We start from the raw sequence: 16,850 nt of genomic DNA, 5'->3' as shown, positions 1-16,850 counted from the left end.
TTTTCTTGGGTTGTTGTGAGAATTCAAAATGTTAGCACATTTAGAGGAGAGCCAGGCATATAATGAACCCCAATAAATGCTGGCTATTTTTAGTTTTATTACAGAGGCAGAACCAGGAGAAAGAATGGAATAACACACAGGGAAATTACAGCCTCTCTGGCTTTCATTCATTCAAAAAAATCTTTATTGAGAACCCCAAGACCCCCTCCACCCCAAGAGCCTTCCCTGTTCTGGGAGCGTTCTCACCAGCACAGCTGCTGGCTAGAGATGGGTTCATCTCATGAAGCAATGAGCTTCCCATCACTGGGGTTGTCCAGGCAAAGGACGGGGTCCCACTTTTCTGGGATCCGGACCCCTGCCTTGTGTTTAAGTGACAATCAAATTCCCTTTCAGCCACAATGTTCTAAGATCCTATAATTGCCAGACGGGCCATGTTTATCTTTGGTTGAAAAGGAACGGATTCTAAGATTCAGAGCGCCGAGGAGAGAACCAGCTTAGGACGTCACAGACCCCAACATGGATCCGATTGGAACCACGTAGTAAGTTACCTAGTAAGTTACTTCGCCTCAGAGACTACATTTCCACATCTGCACATCAAGAGAAAAGCTACCTAAGAGAATGCTATGCAATAGTGACGAATGAAAGAGATTTTTATAAACTATGAAAATATTCTCATTGTCAAGTGGGTCTTCTTAGAGTAATGACGAGCAATTATCTGGAAAAGGTACGCATATGACGTAGTCCTCCCTGAGGGAGGAGATGACTAGGAGCTGGGCACGGCCCTTGAACACAGGCGCCGTGTCTATGGATGGGTTTCTGAGCACTGCACAGCTGATGCTGTGGCTGGCGCACGGCAGAGGTTCGCACACACGAGTGCAGTGGATGAATAAGAGGGAATAGAAGGAAGCACAGCTGCGCCAGAGTGTGAAAGTGGAGGGGGCAGAGCCAACACAAAACACAAGCTGAACCACTCAGGAGTCTGAATGGCAGTGGGGGTTTGCTGGGAGGGGCATGTGCTTTGTCATTGGGGGTTTGCTGGGAGGGGCATGTGCTTTGTCATTGGAGACGTGCACAGACAGGCTGGCCAGGTGAGCCCTTAGGGAACGCGTCCAGCCCTGAATTCTGGCTCCAGGCTCTGAGAACAAGCTGTGACAAGAGCAGGCTGAGGTGTAGGGGGCAGCACGGCCAGATGTTAAACTAATCTCTCCACCCAGGGCATGGGGGGCCACTCCCTGGGCCATCCAGCTTTCGTCAGCGTCTGGGGCCAAGCCCCTGGCCCGACACATAAACAGATTCCCGGGTCCGGCACCCACACCTCCTAATGACACTCAGTGTGGGATCTAGGAATACTCACGCTGATGTGGGAACCCCTGAGGTACCCGCCTCTGATGCCACCTCTGGTGGGAAAACCACCCACATGGCTAATACCCAGACCAGAGATCAGAGAAGTCCATCAGCCTCCCGTTTGTGTGGCCCACGGAGAACAAGAAATCACGGGTGCTTCTTTTTCAGGAATCAAAGCCCTTTTCTTGCAGAGCTACACAAAGTGCTCTGGATTTCTAAACTGCTCTGTGGAAGGCAGCAATCGGAGTGGCATCTGGAATAGGGCCTCCATGGCAGTGTGTAAGTGTGTGCGTGCATGTGTGTGCGTATGTGTGCACGTGTGTGCGTGCACGTGTGTGTGCATGTGTGTGCGCGCACGTGTGTGTATGTCTGTGTGTGTGTAAGATCAGGTTTGAGGATAAACTGGCCAGGAGCTGGACACCTGTTTGACAATTTACTGCGAGTTATAAAACCCCCCAAGCCTAAGTTGCCTTTTCTGCAAATCCGACTCAATAATTATTTACCCCCAGCGGGTAACAGAGAAGGTTGATGACAGATGTCAGTCCCAGGCCTCCCGTGACACCTAAAGTCACCAAGAATAACTGTTAATGTGTTTAGTTGGTTGTCTGAATGCTTCATTTTGAATTCTCTCTTTATTTTCGTCAGCAGAGTTCATGGAGCCCCTTCCCTCTGCTTGCACGTGTCTTTCTCCAGCTTTCAGTCACTGCCATCCAGAATGACGTATTCAGACACTCAAAGCTGGGCAACACGGTGGAGGTGGGAGAGGATCCTGCTGTCCCTTCCAGGACCGTGGCTTGCAGCGCTCCGCCCCAGTGCATAGATGACTCTCCACTCCTTACCCTGGGGACACCCACAGTGACATCAAGGCTGCAGCACATGCCACCAGCTACCCATGTGTCCGGGTGCCAGCTGACATCAGCTTTTATTCCCCCCTTCCCTTCACCACTGCTATGGTCTGAGTATGTCCCCCAAACTCCATATGTTAAAACCTTAACCGCCAAAGTCAAGTTATCAGAAAGTGGGGCCTTTGGGAAATGATTAAGCCAGGAGGGTGGAGCCCTCATGAGTGGGATTAGTGCCCTGATAAAAGAGAGCCCAGGCGCTCCCTAGACCCTTCTGCCACGTGAGGACACAACGAGAAGTCTGCGCCCCAGAAAACAACCCTCACCCGACCAGGCTGGCACCCTGATAGCAGCCTTCCAGCCTCCCGAAGTGTGAATTAAAAAAGCCTGGTGCACAAGCCACCCAGTGTGTGGTGGTCTGTTATAGCAGCTCCAACAGACTGAGACACCCCCAAAGACAATTAGTTATTGATTCTCACCATCTTTAGCTCCTGAAATCCAACACCTTCGCCCCACCTCCTAAGCCACCCCCCTGGATGTCCTGGTCACCACCTTCTTCCCTAGATTGTCCTCCCTACCTCCAGGCACCAGGTTTCATCCCTCCTCCCGTCACAGCTAAGCCTGAGTCCACTTCCCTTAGTTCTTACGACATGATCTCTCCAGGATTCCATGTCTCCATGGGAATGGGGAGAACGTCGGTGCATTAAGGGGGCCCCAAGGATTGAAGGTGAACACGTACATAAACAACTTCAGACGTGTCCTGGCAAACTAGCAATCGCCCTGATTAGTTTTATTTCTGCCTTCAACCCAGTTGGCAGGAATTCAAAAGGCCCCCATGGGCTCCAGACCCAAAGCACCAGGCCCCCCACCTTCATTTTGGAGGTCCTGGGATTCTGGAGGCCTGGGCTCCATGTCAAGTAACACCGCACACCTGTCTGTACTGTTCACTGCCATAGTTCTAAAATGTTTCAGAGCATTCTCAGTTGCCTCTGAGCAAATTCGTTAAAAATGTTAAGATGATTTTGGAGAAATACCATGATGCCAGTATCTTTGTTAGATACTGCTTGCAATCCAATCCTTTTACAAACATGTTTTCCTTTCAAATGAAAATTTTCTTTGAAAACACCAATCTTCAACGTATGTGGCCTTGGAAAGATTACATGGAAAATCAAAGCGTGTCGATCTTAACACGCAGCAGCATTTACTTACGAAAAAGGCATGCAGAGCTAATGTGCTCAAGAGAGTATAAATCAAAGAATTCCAACATGGTGAGTGAGAAGGTTCTGGAAAGGACCGTCTCAAGCTACAGAGAAGAACAGGGAGGACAGAGAAGGGCTGCCAGAGCCTAACCCAGCAAGTTCATGCTTGATCACAGAACACCTGTCAGAATGCACCATGTTCCCTGGGGTCTGAGAGAAGCAGCAAATGTCCTTAGAGGATGGCCTTAGCTTCATTCAGCAGTCGCCTTCTGCCTGCACCCCACCCCCAGGCAACACCCCATCCAGAAAGCCAGTGTAACGAGGGAGATAACTGCAGTTTTCTGCCTGAGCACTGCAGGAGAATCTGCTCTGTATTCATGGAAAATGATCTCATTAGGGATGAAAACTAGCATTTCTTCTTTGAGGCGGGAGCATTGCCTCAGAGGCCAGCCTCCGTCGTGCAGTGAGAGCATCTCATCCGCATCAGAGTTTCCACCCTGGGGCTCACCTCTGCGTGGAGCCTTGGACAAGCCATGTGGCATGTCTGAGCCTCAGTGTTCACATCCGGAATATGGGCCGACACTGTCTCTTCAGGGCAGTCGCTGAGGATCAAATGTGGGGTGTCTCACGGAGGAGTTCCCTGTTTCAGCACACTGGGATCAGGCCCATGGAATGGCTCCAAGTGCCAGGGGCACACAGACAACCCAGCCACAGTCCTCGGGCCACCAGAAGACAGATCAGAAAGGATGCAGTCAGGTCACAACGGGGGTCCCTGGGGACAAATGCTGTGATATACGGATGCTCAGAGAAGACCAAAATGCCCAGCGGTGAAGGCTATGACCACAAGGGCTGCCTGCTGGACACTGGCCAGCCCCTCGGTAGCTGAACAGCCTTAGGCAAGACCTTAGCCCCTCCGTGCCTCAGTTTCCCCCACGGGAAATTGCTTTGGAGCCTGGCACACGATAAATGTTTCATAGGTACACGCTGTTACAATAAGGAAGAAAACCTAAAACCAATTTTGTGGACACGGCAGGAGAGAAGCGATGACCAACTGCTGGCCGGCTGTGAGTTGCCCCAGGGTCTCCAGCTGTCAGGGGGCAGAGGGAAGGCAGAACTCAGGTCTCTGAGTCTCGTCCATCACAGCAAATGCAGGCCCAGACACTTGGCCCCTGCCATTTAAAAGCACTTTGTCTCCTTTGGTGTAGAATTCAACACTGGCTGTATATGTGGGTTTGTTTTTTCATAGCTGAAGGCAATGCACGTGGAAGTGCCCCCACAATCCTTTTTCCTTTGGGGTTCTGTGCCCCTCGTAGGCAGTGTCTTAAAATGCAGGTGTGGAGACACATAAGGTTTTACAGCCTCATAAAAGGATAATGGGTAATGTCTGTCAAGTTCCTTCCTATATTTTCTTCTAGGAGTTTGATGGTTTCAGATCTTACATTTAAGTCTTTAATCCATTTTGAATTTATTATTGTATGTGGTGTAAGGAGGTGGTCCAGCTTCATTTCTGTGCATGTGTCTGTCCAGGTTTCCCAGCACCATTTATTGAATGACTGTCTTTTCCCCACCATACATTCTTGCTTCCATTGTCGTAGATTAAATGGCCATATAGGTATGGATTTATTTCTGGACTCTCTATTCTGTTCCATTGATCTATGGGTCTGTTTTTATGCCAGTGCCATGCTGTTTTGATTACTGTAGCCTTGTAGTATAATTTGATGTCAGGTATTGTTATACCTCCCACTTTATTCTTATTTCTCAAGATTGCTGAGGCTATCCGGGGTCTCTTATGATTCCATATAACTTTTAGGATTATATGTTCTATTTCTGTGAAAAATGTCCTTGGTAGATTGCTAGGAATTGTGTTGAATCTGTATATTGCCTTAGAAACTGTGGTGCATTTATATAATGGAGTATTATGTAGCCATAAAGAAGAAAGAAATCTTACCATTTGCAACAACACAGATGGACCTAGAGAACATTAAGTGAAATAAGTCCAACAGAGAAAGACAAATACCATATTATCTCACTTATATGTGGAATCTAAAGAAAAGAATAAATGAATGAAGTAATCAGAAACAGTTTCAGAGACATAGAGGAAAAACTGAGGGTTGCTAGATGGGAGGGGGGTGGGGATAAGGGGGAAGGTGAGGGGATTAGAAAGCACAGTCAGTAACCACAAGATGGCCACGGGGATATGAAAGTCAATTTGGGGAATGTAATCAATAATGTTCTAAAGATTTTGTAGGGTGTCAGATGGACACTTGTCTCGTTAGGGAGACCACCTCAGGGATGATGTAGATGCCTGATCACTGCACTGTACACCTGAAGCTGAAGCTGAAGAATAATGAATGTCAACTACAAGTTTATATATATATATATATAGTTACAAGATACATATACAATATATACAGTATATATACTATATATATAGTATATATATAGTTATATATAACTATATATATAGTATATATAACTATATATACTTACAAGAAGCGGAGTACAGCATTAGGAATAGGACAGTGGAAATGTAATGGCTGTGTGCGATGTCAGAGGGATAGTGGATGGGGGAGGGGGGTTGTGACTGTGTGAGGGATATAAGTGATAAATGTCTAGCTATTACATTGTTTTGTACACCTGAAGCTAATAAAAAAAATGTTAAAAAATAAAAAATAAAAGGATAACGGACTGGTGACCTTGGGCAGAGGCGAGGAAGACAATGCCCCTGCGGCTCTCAGCCGGGAGCCTTTCCTTTCCCCCAAAGCTGGAAGCTGGTGGCAGAACTCCAAACTCTGAAGTGAAGCCTGCGACCAGACTGGGTGGCAATTCATCTCCCTTCCACACACTGAAACGCACACACACAAACAGACGCCTAGATGCGCACAGACCCACGCTGTGAGCTGACCTCTCGAGAGACGGCACGGAATCACGGGAGGGCGGGAGGGGCAGTGGCTTTGACTCTGCCAGACATGGGTCACGTCCTGCCCATTTTCGGAACTAGCTGGCTTGTGTTAAACAAGCTGCAGCCCTCCCAGCCTCCCCTTCTGTAACCTTACAGGAGTAGCAGCTACTTTGCTGTGATTTTTTTTCTTGATGCCCACTAATGTATATATTTTTCAGCAACATTATGGTTGCTCAATGGGTGTTCAATAAACAACGGATAATGCCCATATTGGAATAACTAACACTAACAGTAAATTATATAGGAGAAGAAATAGATACACTTTGCAAAGGAGAGCTTAAATACCTGAAGACGTCCACCTTGGAGTGTTGGGGAAGCAGCAGGAGAGCCTGGGCTGAGCAGGCAGACAAAGGCACTGCGTTGTCAGGGAATGAGCTGGTCAGTTTCCAGGGCCCGGTGTCAGGACGCAGGGCCAGGGGAGGCACACTGGGTGAAGAAGGGGCTGGATGTAGAGTCAGGTCCCCGACTCAGGTCCCAGGGGACACAGAAGCCTAATTCAGTGCTGTCACCACGTCCCACTCACTAAGGCGGGGGAGGTTTCAATGCTGTGACAGAAGTAACTCCCGTTGGAGGTAAGGGACGGACCTGCCTCTAAAGGCACTGGCTCCCTGCGCTGGGAAGAGCCCCCACAGGCCCCGGGTGCCCCCCAGAAACTGAGGGGAGTGAGCCTGGGGTAGACGTCGCTATGCTCCCTGCCAATCTGCAGCCTGGGATACCACACCACCTCATTTTACGGTTCTGCACCATTCAGATGTCTCCGGAGCGTGTTGTTTGCACAGTGGCGTCCACCCACTTCCAGTGGAGCCCCAGGAAGACGTCAGTGGGTTCAGCCTCAGCAGCTTCTTTCTTTAACCAGGTAATAACACCTCCTACGTGGAAGTGTAGCAATTCACAGGGCCCTGTGACGGCCTCAGCCACCCTCATCACAGACACAAGACATGTGAGGCCCAGAGAGGGCAGTGGCCTGCCCACTGTCACAGAGAGAGTGTCCTCAGGACCCCATCGCCCCACTTCCAGTCCAGCGATCTCTGCACTTCACATCATGGTTCCATCTGATCACTGAAGGGGCCCCAAGCGGTAAAAAACAAAACAAAACAAACAAACAAATGAACAAATGGGGAGTGACATCACCAGTGTCTGTACCGGTTGTGGGAAAGGAAGCGGATGCAGCCGAGAGTCATCAGGACTTGGGGAAACTCAGGGACCACACAGCGCAGGCCCCTCCTATTGGGGCTGAGGAAACAGGACGTCCAGGTGGCTTTGGGGCTGTCTCGGTGTCATAGAACCATGTGACAGAACAGAGAGAAGAGCCCCGACTAAACCTCAGGTACCTCGGTCCTTAGAGTGTGACGCTGTCAGACTCCGCGCCCTCTTCTCTCACTGTGTCAGCCCACTGCTCCCCCAGAACCGCTGCACACAGCATCATCAGAGCGTCCCCCTCTTCTGAACACGGCCTAGCTTTGCTCAAGCCGCTACCTTCGCTGGGATGGCGCACCTTTCACCTCCCCAGCTGATGAGCCCCCAGGCTTGCATGTCCAGTGCGGCTCCTGCAGGAAGCTCTTCCTGATAGGCCCCCCTCCCACACAGCCTCCGCCCTGCTGGGTGTGCCCCAAAACTGCCCCGCCCACGGCATGTTCTGGAAGCACATCTCTCTTTTAGGTTAGACTGTGAGGTCCTTAAAGGAAGGACAGCCACCAAGGTCCCCAAAAAACACGACAGAGAAGAGTATGTAGTCACATGTGTGGGATGAGCCAGAGAAAGAATGGACACACACGGGAGAAAAGCAGGCGTGAATGAACGGACGAGCTCTGCCTCCAATCAAATGCTAAGTTGGCCTGAGAGCTTGGAGCCTGCCCCTGCGTAGGCCTTTGAGACCGAAATGACTACACCGCTCGTGTTTTCACTGCAAGCCCGAGCTCACTCTGTCCTCCGCGTGTGTGTCTACAGAGGGGAAAGCACGCCGGGCACCATGCATCATGCGTGCGGGGATCCCGCAGGGACGCCAGCATGCGGGGGAGGGGTGCTGTAACTGATGGCGTCCCCACCACAGAGGGACACTCTATTTATCCTTCCTGAAGCCACAGCATAAACAGGGGAGGAGGTGAAAGCAAGCTGCGAGGCCGCCACCGAATGAGTCAAGCTGGCATTTCAGACGTGTTATCTGTTGGTGCCTTGGCCACGCAGCGATTGGGTCCGGTGTCGCTTGCATCTGTCACTAGCTTCCCAAGTGTGACAGTGACTCAGCCTTCATCTGCGTTCCCACGCTGACCACCCACACGTTCTCCAAGCCCCCACCGTCCACCTCCCCCCCAGACACGTGGGCAGCCGTCCTCCCAGGGCCCCTCTCGGCTGAAACAGAAAGTCCAGTCTGGACAAGATGGGGGGCAACTGTCACCACCTGCCTGGGCACGAGGGAGACCTGGATGCATGAGACAGGAGCTGAGGAAAGGGAAACGGGACAACAGGTCATTGTCAGACACCCCTGTAAGTGCGGCAATGGCAGCGCAGGCGGCCTGGCCCGGGCCGGGGGCGGCCTGCCCCTTTCCTCCTCCGTGTTAGCAGTGGGGGGAGAGGAAAGCGCCCTACAGGACCTGCACCTCCACAGGCTGAGCGGTGGAAAACGCAATCCCTAAGCAGACCTATCACCCTTCACCTGAGGGATTCAACCACATGCAAAGCGTTATGTGACACTGAGGGATAAGAGTGGAGAACAGTTCCCGTAAACACTGCAGTGCACAGACAAGAGGAGCATTACTGAGCTGGCTGGGGGGGCGTGGGGGGGCGTGGAGCAGCACCAGACCTTCTAAGGGGCCACACCTGAGCTGGACCCAGGCCTCACAGGGTCTGTACCGCGGCACCTCCCTCCAGCCTCAGAGCCCCCCGACTCCCAGCACTGCTCAGGCCCCCTCGTGCTCTGTGGGTCAGGGAGAAGGGAGTCTGTGCAGGAAGCTGGAGAGAGATGATTGATGGATGGATGGATGGATGGATGGATGGATGGACGGACGGACGGACGGACGGACGGACGGGCGGGCGGGCGGGCGGGCGGGCGGGCGGATGGATGGATGGATGGATGGATGGATGGATGGATGGGCGGGCGGATGGATGGGTGGGTGGGTGGATGGATGGAGAGAGATGCAGTCATAAATGTGTCCACTCTCCACCCACCACCCTCTCTCGTCCCTTTCGCTGCGCTGCCCACAGCCGCACAGGTGGCAGACAGAGAGGAAGTGGATGAAGCTGCCAAGGGACCAGCTCCTCCAAGGCCCATCAGACTTGGACCAGGTCAGGCCCGCAAGCCGCGGCCACAGAGTGTGCTCCCATCTCCCAGAGCTCCTGCCACGTGCCAGGCAGACCCAGGGTGGGCTCTGCAAACCGTGTGTGTGTGTGTGTGTGTGTGTGTGTGTGTGTGTGTGTGTATTCAAGTGTTGGGACAACTGTGATACTGGATACATCATCATTCTATTTCATATAATCTTCAAAATCTAACCTAACAGCTCATATATATGTATATATCTCAAACTATATATACACGTATCACACAGTACATGTATATATATAGTGTGTGTGTGAGAGAGAGAGCAAGAGAGAGAGCAAGAGAGAGAACTATAACTATACACCCCGGTGTTCAGACTCAGTGACGAGAGCAGGGAGGGCGTGGGGAGGTGGCCTTTCCCTCTGTCCCCTTGCACACACTCCAGCGCAGTCCACAAGCAGAGCCGAGCACTGGGAGTGTCACACATGGAAGGGGAACCGCTGCCCTTCAGAGACACGCGCTGTGGACACCAGGGCACCCACCAGCTACCGAGAAGCAGAGCCCTGGACACACAGAGGAAGGGTCACCCCAGAGCGACTTTCCACGGACCGGGGCTCTCCAACAGGGGTCTGGACGGATAAGACGGGGCACAGGGGTAGTGGGGGCGGCAGAGCCACCCCAACCAAAGGGCCACACGCTCCCAAGCTGCAGGATCTCCCTCCCGGCTCCTCCCCACCACCCACCTGGTCAGCCCCCATCTCCTGCTGACCTCCTTTCTGCTATTGGACTTACAGGGGATGGTGAGATGCTGGCTGACCCACTTTATAGATGAGGACCTAGAGCCCCAAACTCCCCAAGTCTGGCCCCTCCCTCAACCCACCGCCAGCTCCCTCCTCCACCCCACCCACCTAATTCTACCTGCCAGCACCACAGCAAACCCACCGGCTTCCAGAACCTTCAAGCAGTTTCCTAGTTCTCACCTCCCTCGCTCTCTGCACAGACTCCTCCTGGGCCTTGACTGGAGATGAGTTCACATGCCAGCTGCCCTCTGAAACCAAGAAGGCCAGCAGCTTCACCCGTGGCATCCAGTCACGGCCGCTGGGCTGTAACGATCCCATTAGCTAGTATTTACTGAGTGCTCCCCGTGTGCCGGGCCCCCGCCTAAGATTTTTATATAATTAGTTAAATCATCACCACAACCCAACCCTTACCATCCCCATTTTACAGATAAGGCACAGACAGGTTAAGCAACTTGGCTGAGGGTCACACAGCTCAGTAAGCAGCAAAACCCAGATTCTACCCACGGCTGCGGTCTCAGCTTCTCCCCTCTAAGCTCTGTGCCTCCAGCAGGCACTGCCCAGGGTGGGAGGACGCCCACCTTTCTCACTGGCCCCAGCACCTGGCTCAGATGGCAGCACAGGGGACTGGTGAGCAGGGCTGACTACTAATGCATTCATGGATTGGAACTGGTTAGCACATACGGAACCGTCTCACACTGAATGTCACACACTCAGATGAGGCTTGGAATTTAACCGTCTCGTTTGAATAAATGTTTGCCTTTCCCGTCTTTGCAAATGTCTCTGCAAACTGTTCTTCCATCTTCTGGCCCTGGCCCAGGAGCCCCTCCCTCCCAAAGGGAGCTGGCACAGACCTCATACCTCGGCCTGCTCCAGGGAACTCGCTAGGCCAGAAGACTAAGTGGCACTTCTCTGTGTGTTTGGACACTAACTAATTAGAGTAATTCACACTAAAGTGTGAATGAAGCTAACGGCTGGAGGGGAGCTGGAAGGAATGCATTTTAAAGCAGGAGCTGAGTGTCTATTACATGCGCCCAAGCTTTCTGAAACTCAGGCCCACCGTCAACACTCCCAATGAACCTGTCCAGCCCTCACCCTCTCCTTGAACTCTCAGAGCCAAGCCTGTCTGCTGTCCACTCACATGGGATTTTTATGAGCCAAAATGGGAACAGAATAGTTCTTTGAATGGACCTGAGTTAGAATCCTGCCATCTTCATGTTCTGTGACCTCACTTAGCTTCTCACCTCTAAAACGGGTCTGGGGGTGATGCGATCACCCCAACACAGTCCTGCCATAAGCAGGGCTCAGTGTGCTCTGTGCTGGTTTCTCTTCCCCATGCCGACCTCTCTACCCGTCTTTTCCAACCCTCCCAGGCTTCTGGGAAGGAATGAGAAATTACTTCCCGGACTGTTCTGAGTAGGTGCTTCTTCCCCAAAGAATCTCAGGGTCAACTGAGTTTGGGAGTCACCAGACAAGCAAAGTCAATTCTTGACCTTGCAGGACTTCTCAGAGGCTTCAATATGCTGGTATTTGGTGTAAGTCTCCAAGGTGGGAGTACAAGCTACGGCACTGACTTAGCCCCTCCAGACCCCCATTTCAGGAGTGTGCTCTGCGGCATGAGCCGTGTGATCCTTCAACAGTAAATGTCCTTCCTGAAACCCAGCTTACAGCCTGGAGGGGCAGACGTACTAGCAGAAAATCCCTTTCCCTGAAACAAGCATTGTTATTTCCGTGTGGGGACCTCACATGGAAGTGGAACCTCAGTGGCCCGAGGCTGGAACCCTCCGGCAGTTGGCTTTCCAGCCTCTGCTGAGCACATGACTAGCACCCAACTCCCAGCGGCTGTTCCTCCGCAATGTCTCTGACGCCCAGAGAGCAGGGTGGTATGTACCACAAAATAAGCATCCACGTAACACTGCTGCTGAATGGACGGAGGGGTCAGTGGACGGACGGATGGACCGACGTGGGGAGTGACGTAAGTGCCAAAGTTCTGTGCAAGGATTTCTAAGACCCGGATACCCCATGAGCACACCACGTACAGTGACCCAGCCACCTACCCTCTGCGCCTCAGTCCCCTCATTTATGAAGTGGGGAGTTGGCTACCACAGGCTCAGCAGGTGACATGATGGAGAGTGATGGCCATGTGACAGACCAAACACCAGTATCCCTGAGTCCCCGGGACTGTGACGCTTTAGCAAGGGGGCCTGGGGCTGCCCTATCTATTTCCCAACAGAAGACAGACGTCTTACTTTCTAAGGGAAATCTGATATCGATTGTTGGAAATTAATTTAGTAATTTTCAAAACCCTCTCCAGTCCAAACAAAGCCCATCTGTGGGGTGTGTTTGTCCCAAGGGCCAGCTGCTCATGAGCTATGGACCAGATAATAACGAGCCAGGGTTTAGGCAGCAGCTGCCACGTGCCAGGAGTTGGGCTACGTGCCTTCCAGCATCATCTCACTCAAGCTCCCACCCATTCTGGGAGTGGGTCCTAATATTATCCCTATCTTACAGATGAGGAAATAGAGACTTGGGGAAGCTAATTAACCCCCATCCTCAGAGAATACAGGTGGAGGCGGGTGAGCTGGAGACCCTCCTTCTGTGAATGGCACACACTCATGGAGCCCCTGCCATGTTCTGTCCTTGGCACCTGCTCTCCCTCACTCAGCCCCACAGCAGCCCTGCGAGGGTCAGAGTTCCCATCTAACGGGTGACTCACTCAGGTTCAGACTGGCCACGATGCCCCAGGCCCCAGCGCCACCGACTGGTGGAGACAGTGCCCAGCTCAGGTCTGTGCCACTGACACCATCAGCGCTACAGTTAGGCTGCCAGCGGTTCACATGCAAGGAAATGGTGCTTCGTGCAAGTTCCTGAGAGCTGGGTGTGGGGTGGCAGGCACCGCCATTGCAGGCAGATCATTTAACCAATGGGGATGGGGACGATTAGGTCACGCGTGTCCTTTTCCAAGACCTTCATTGCGCTGATTTGTCTGCCTTTCTCCACCCCACCCTTTTAAGCCACCCCCCCCCGCTGACCCTGTGGGACATTAATGACTTTGCCAATCTCCAGCTGCCCCTGCCTGAGAGGCAAGCAGGTCCTGCATCCCAAGTGCTAATTATCCAATAAGACTGCAGTTACATTAATTATATTTAAATGTCTTCACTTGTACAATAAATTTGCCTGTGCAGCCCTGCCATTATATCTGCCCTCTCGCCCCCCTCATGGTTTCGGGGTCCTCTGAGAATTCCCCTGCAGAACCGCCAGCCCCAAAATAGAAGGAGCCTGGAGGGGAGAGACTGCACCTGCTGGGTTAGCAGGGAAGGTCTCTACTTTGCATTGCAGATGTGCTCCACTCAGAGGCAGGCAGAGAGCCTGGAAAACCAAAGGAGCTTTGGGGGATGGGGAAAAACTGCTGGTCCCAGACACCTGACGCTGCATCCAGGCTCTGCCACTCCCCACCTGGAGCTGCCACCTCACCTCTCCTGTTAGAGATTCAGTCCTGTTCCTAATAGATTCCAGGGTTTCCATGTGAGCAGCCTGAGGGTGACGCTCACCTTCCTGGGTCCCAGGTGGGTCTCCTCGGATGCAGATCTCACACAGCACTTACTGAGCACATATTACGGGCCAAATAATATGCTTGGCACTGGGCACGGGAACAGGCAGGACAACTGTTAACTCGGTGCTTTGGGGGCAGAAAGCAGAACCAGTCTGGACTCAAAAAAGACCTTGCTTTAACTGTCTCCTCCTGAACAAAGAAATCGGTGGATGATTTAACTTTGCAGGGCCTCGTTTTCGTTACCTGCAAAATGAGACTCATAGTCCGTTTCTTCATACGCCGTGGTGATTAAAATAATGACGCAAAATCCCCGCCATCACCTGGGTCACAGCCTGTCCTCCTGCCGATACCCTGTAAACGGGACTCAGGGCTTCAGGATCGCAACCTCAGCCTCCCTGGAATGAATTCATGCCATTCATGTCCTGTTCATGGGCCTCAGTTTACCCATCTGCTCGATGAAAGGGCCGCTTGGATCCCTGGAAAGACTGTGGGCTCTGAGGTCAGACTGGACTCACTTTCCATCTGGCCTTGGGCCGCAGACCCTCTTAGGGCCCCTTTCACGACTGTCCCCCCACCCCAGAATAATATGCCCTTGACCGTGAGTCTCGAATGGAAGCACAGTGGCCTGCATGTGACAGGCTCTGCAAACATTTAGTGAATAAAGGAAGGAAAGGGATGCAATGAGAAGACCACTAGCCAGTTCACAGCTTGGCTGTAAAGACCACATGAAACTGCAAATTCCTTCTTGCTGCTGTTCAGACTCCATCGGATCCTCTGAGCTCCCAGGACACAGGGACGGGGGGGGGGGGGGGGAGAAGAGGGAGGTGGGCATGAGCGAGCAGTGCGCTGCGTCCTTTCTCCCCGCAGCCAAGGCCAGCCTGATGCACTGTTAGAGAACGTTCCGGAAATAGGCACGTATGGGCGCATTCATTTAGCTACTTAAACCTCACAGCTGCTTTGTGCGTGACAGCCATTAATGGAGGGGAAACCGAAGCACCTGGGGGAGCACTCCTCTCCCCCGAGCCTCCGCCTGGCCATCTGACCACATCCACAGCTGCAGGGCCGCCGGCTCTGCCCTCCCCGTCCCCCGTCCAGAAAGCACGTGCAGCTACAGAGCAGGGCCCATCGGGTGGCCCTCTGCCTGGGTTGTCCCCAGGCCGCACCTGCTTCTGCTCCAAGGGACACACATGCCCCTCACTTTTATCCATAGACCAGGTGTGCTCCTTCAGTCACATGACCACAGGATCCAAGGACACAGACAAAATATGTATAACACGCGGTGTTCTTGCCTGGCTGTCCCACGTCCTGGCTAAGCTGTGCCGAGCGGGGGTGTGCAGGCCCCCTTGGGGAAGAGCAGAGCAGTCCTGTTAACCACCCAGCCCCGGCAAGCACCCCGTCCGGAGCTGCCCAAGGACTAGATTCAGACTCCATGGGGCCCAGCTTGGTGACAGATGCAATGTTTCCAAGAACTCTGGAGCCAAAGGGCCAGTGTGCAAAATCCACCCCACAGCGTGGATGGACCTCGAAAACATTCTGCTAAACAAAAGAAGCCAGCCACCAAAGGCCATGCATTGCATGCGTCCGTTCTTAGGAAATGTCCAACACAGGGAAATCCAGAAAGCCAGGTGTCTGTGGTTTCCAGGGACCCTGGGGAGAGGTACCAGTGAGCGACAGCTACGTGGGCACAGGGCATCCTTTAGGGGCAGTGTGAATGTTTGGAACGATCGAGGTGGTGGTTACATATCACTCACTGAACTGTACACCGCAAACTGTCCGTTTTATGTGATGTGAGTTTCACCTCCATTAAAAATATGCAATCTCCAATATCACACATGCTTGTATGAGGTGACTCACATATCAAGAGATCAGTAAAACCAAATGAAACGACTTCATTCTGAAAAAGAAAGCAGCGATTATGATTTCATTTTAGGTCTTAGCTCTCACTCCCAGGCTGCCGGCCGCTCCTTGAGTTCTAATTCTTGGCTGCGGCTCTCCAGATTCAGTCTCCATCTCCCACAAGACACAGCTCCAGGAGTGACATCAAGTTCACGTCCCTGGAAGCTTTTCCTCTGAAGACCACACACCCTGGGGTCTTTCAGCCTCAGAGAATAAGGTGTTGCCACCCCTGTTCGTCATGGCCCTGACACACCTGGAAGGAAGGCTCACTGTCCCTGGAGGTCACCTGCCCAGCCACTTCCTTACAGCCTAAGGAAGTGCATACACACCAGCCTCTGGAGTCTTCGCACGTCTTCGGCCAGGGAGGTAGAGCTTCTCCTGCACAGAAACCTCAGTCAGCTCCCCGAGCGTGGACTCAGAGGGAGGCCAGGGTTCTGCATCTCAGCTCTCCCGGGACCGCCATGCTGGGTGAGCTGCTTCACACCTCTGTGACATGGGGGCCTCGCCACCACGCAGCACCCACCGGGGCTGAGGGCAGTCAGGGCACAGACCCTCCCCAGCAGGGCGCCTTGGGTCCACAGAGGTGAAAGGGCCTAGCGCAGAGAGGAGCTGCTGAAGAGATTTCCAAGGGTATCAGGGTGCATTTCTAACCAAAAGGATGCTGCTAAAAATAGCAGTTCTTCTAGGGATGATTTCACATTAAATCTGCTCAATTTACGTGTCAAAACCTACTACCTTCCTTCTCCAGCCCTGCAGGCCTCAGGCCACGTGGAACCGAGGCTCACAGAGCGTGGACGACGGAGCCCTGGATTTAATAGAAACCACCCAAGTTCAGAGACCTCAGACAGCGGGTCCGGCTCATCAACCTGCAGACCCAACTGCAGGGCTGGAGTGGAGCCCTGATGTGGGGCTAATGCTGCAGACATTAGAGGTTCCTGTGGGAAGCGCTGGGTGGGGGAGGGGTGGTGCAGGGAACGGACAATGGGTGGAGGACAGTCCCTCTC

At 52.6% G+C, this 16,850-nt stretch overlaps 1 protein-coding gene across 4 annotated transcripts in view; it reads right to left on the bottom strand.

Annotated features, from left to right (window-relative positions):
* The window catches only part of FAM135B (family with sequence similarity 135 member B), a 174,612-nt gene that overhangs the window by 104,108 nt on the left and 53,654 nt on the right, over nucleotides 1-16,850 (bottom strand). The gene's annotated exons all lie outside the window — the stretch shown is intronic.

Source organism: Rhinolophus sinicus, chromosome 6, assembly GCF_057876585.1.
Source record: "Rhinolophus sinicus isolate RSI-liver-muscle chromosome 6, RSI-T2T, whole genome shotgun sequence".
NCBI lineage: Eukaryota > Metazoa > Chordata > Mammalia > Chiroptera > Rhinolophidae > Rhinolophus > Rhinolophus sinicus.
Note: the sequence above shows the minus strand (reverse complement) of the source record. Positions and strands in the feature narration are given on the sequence as shown.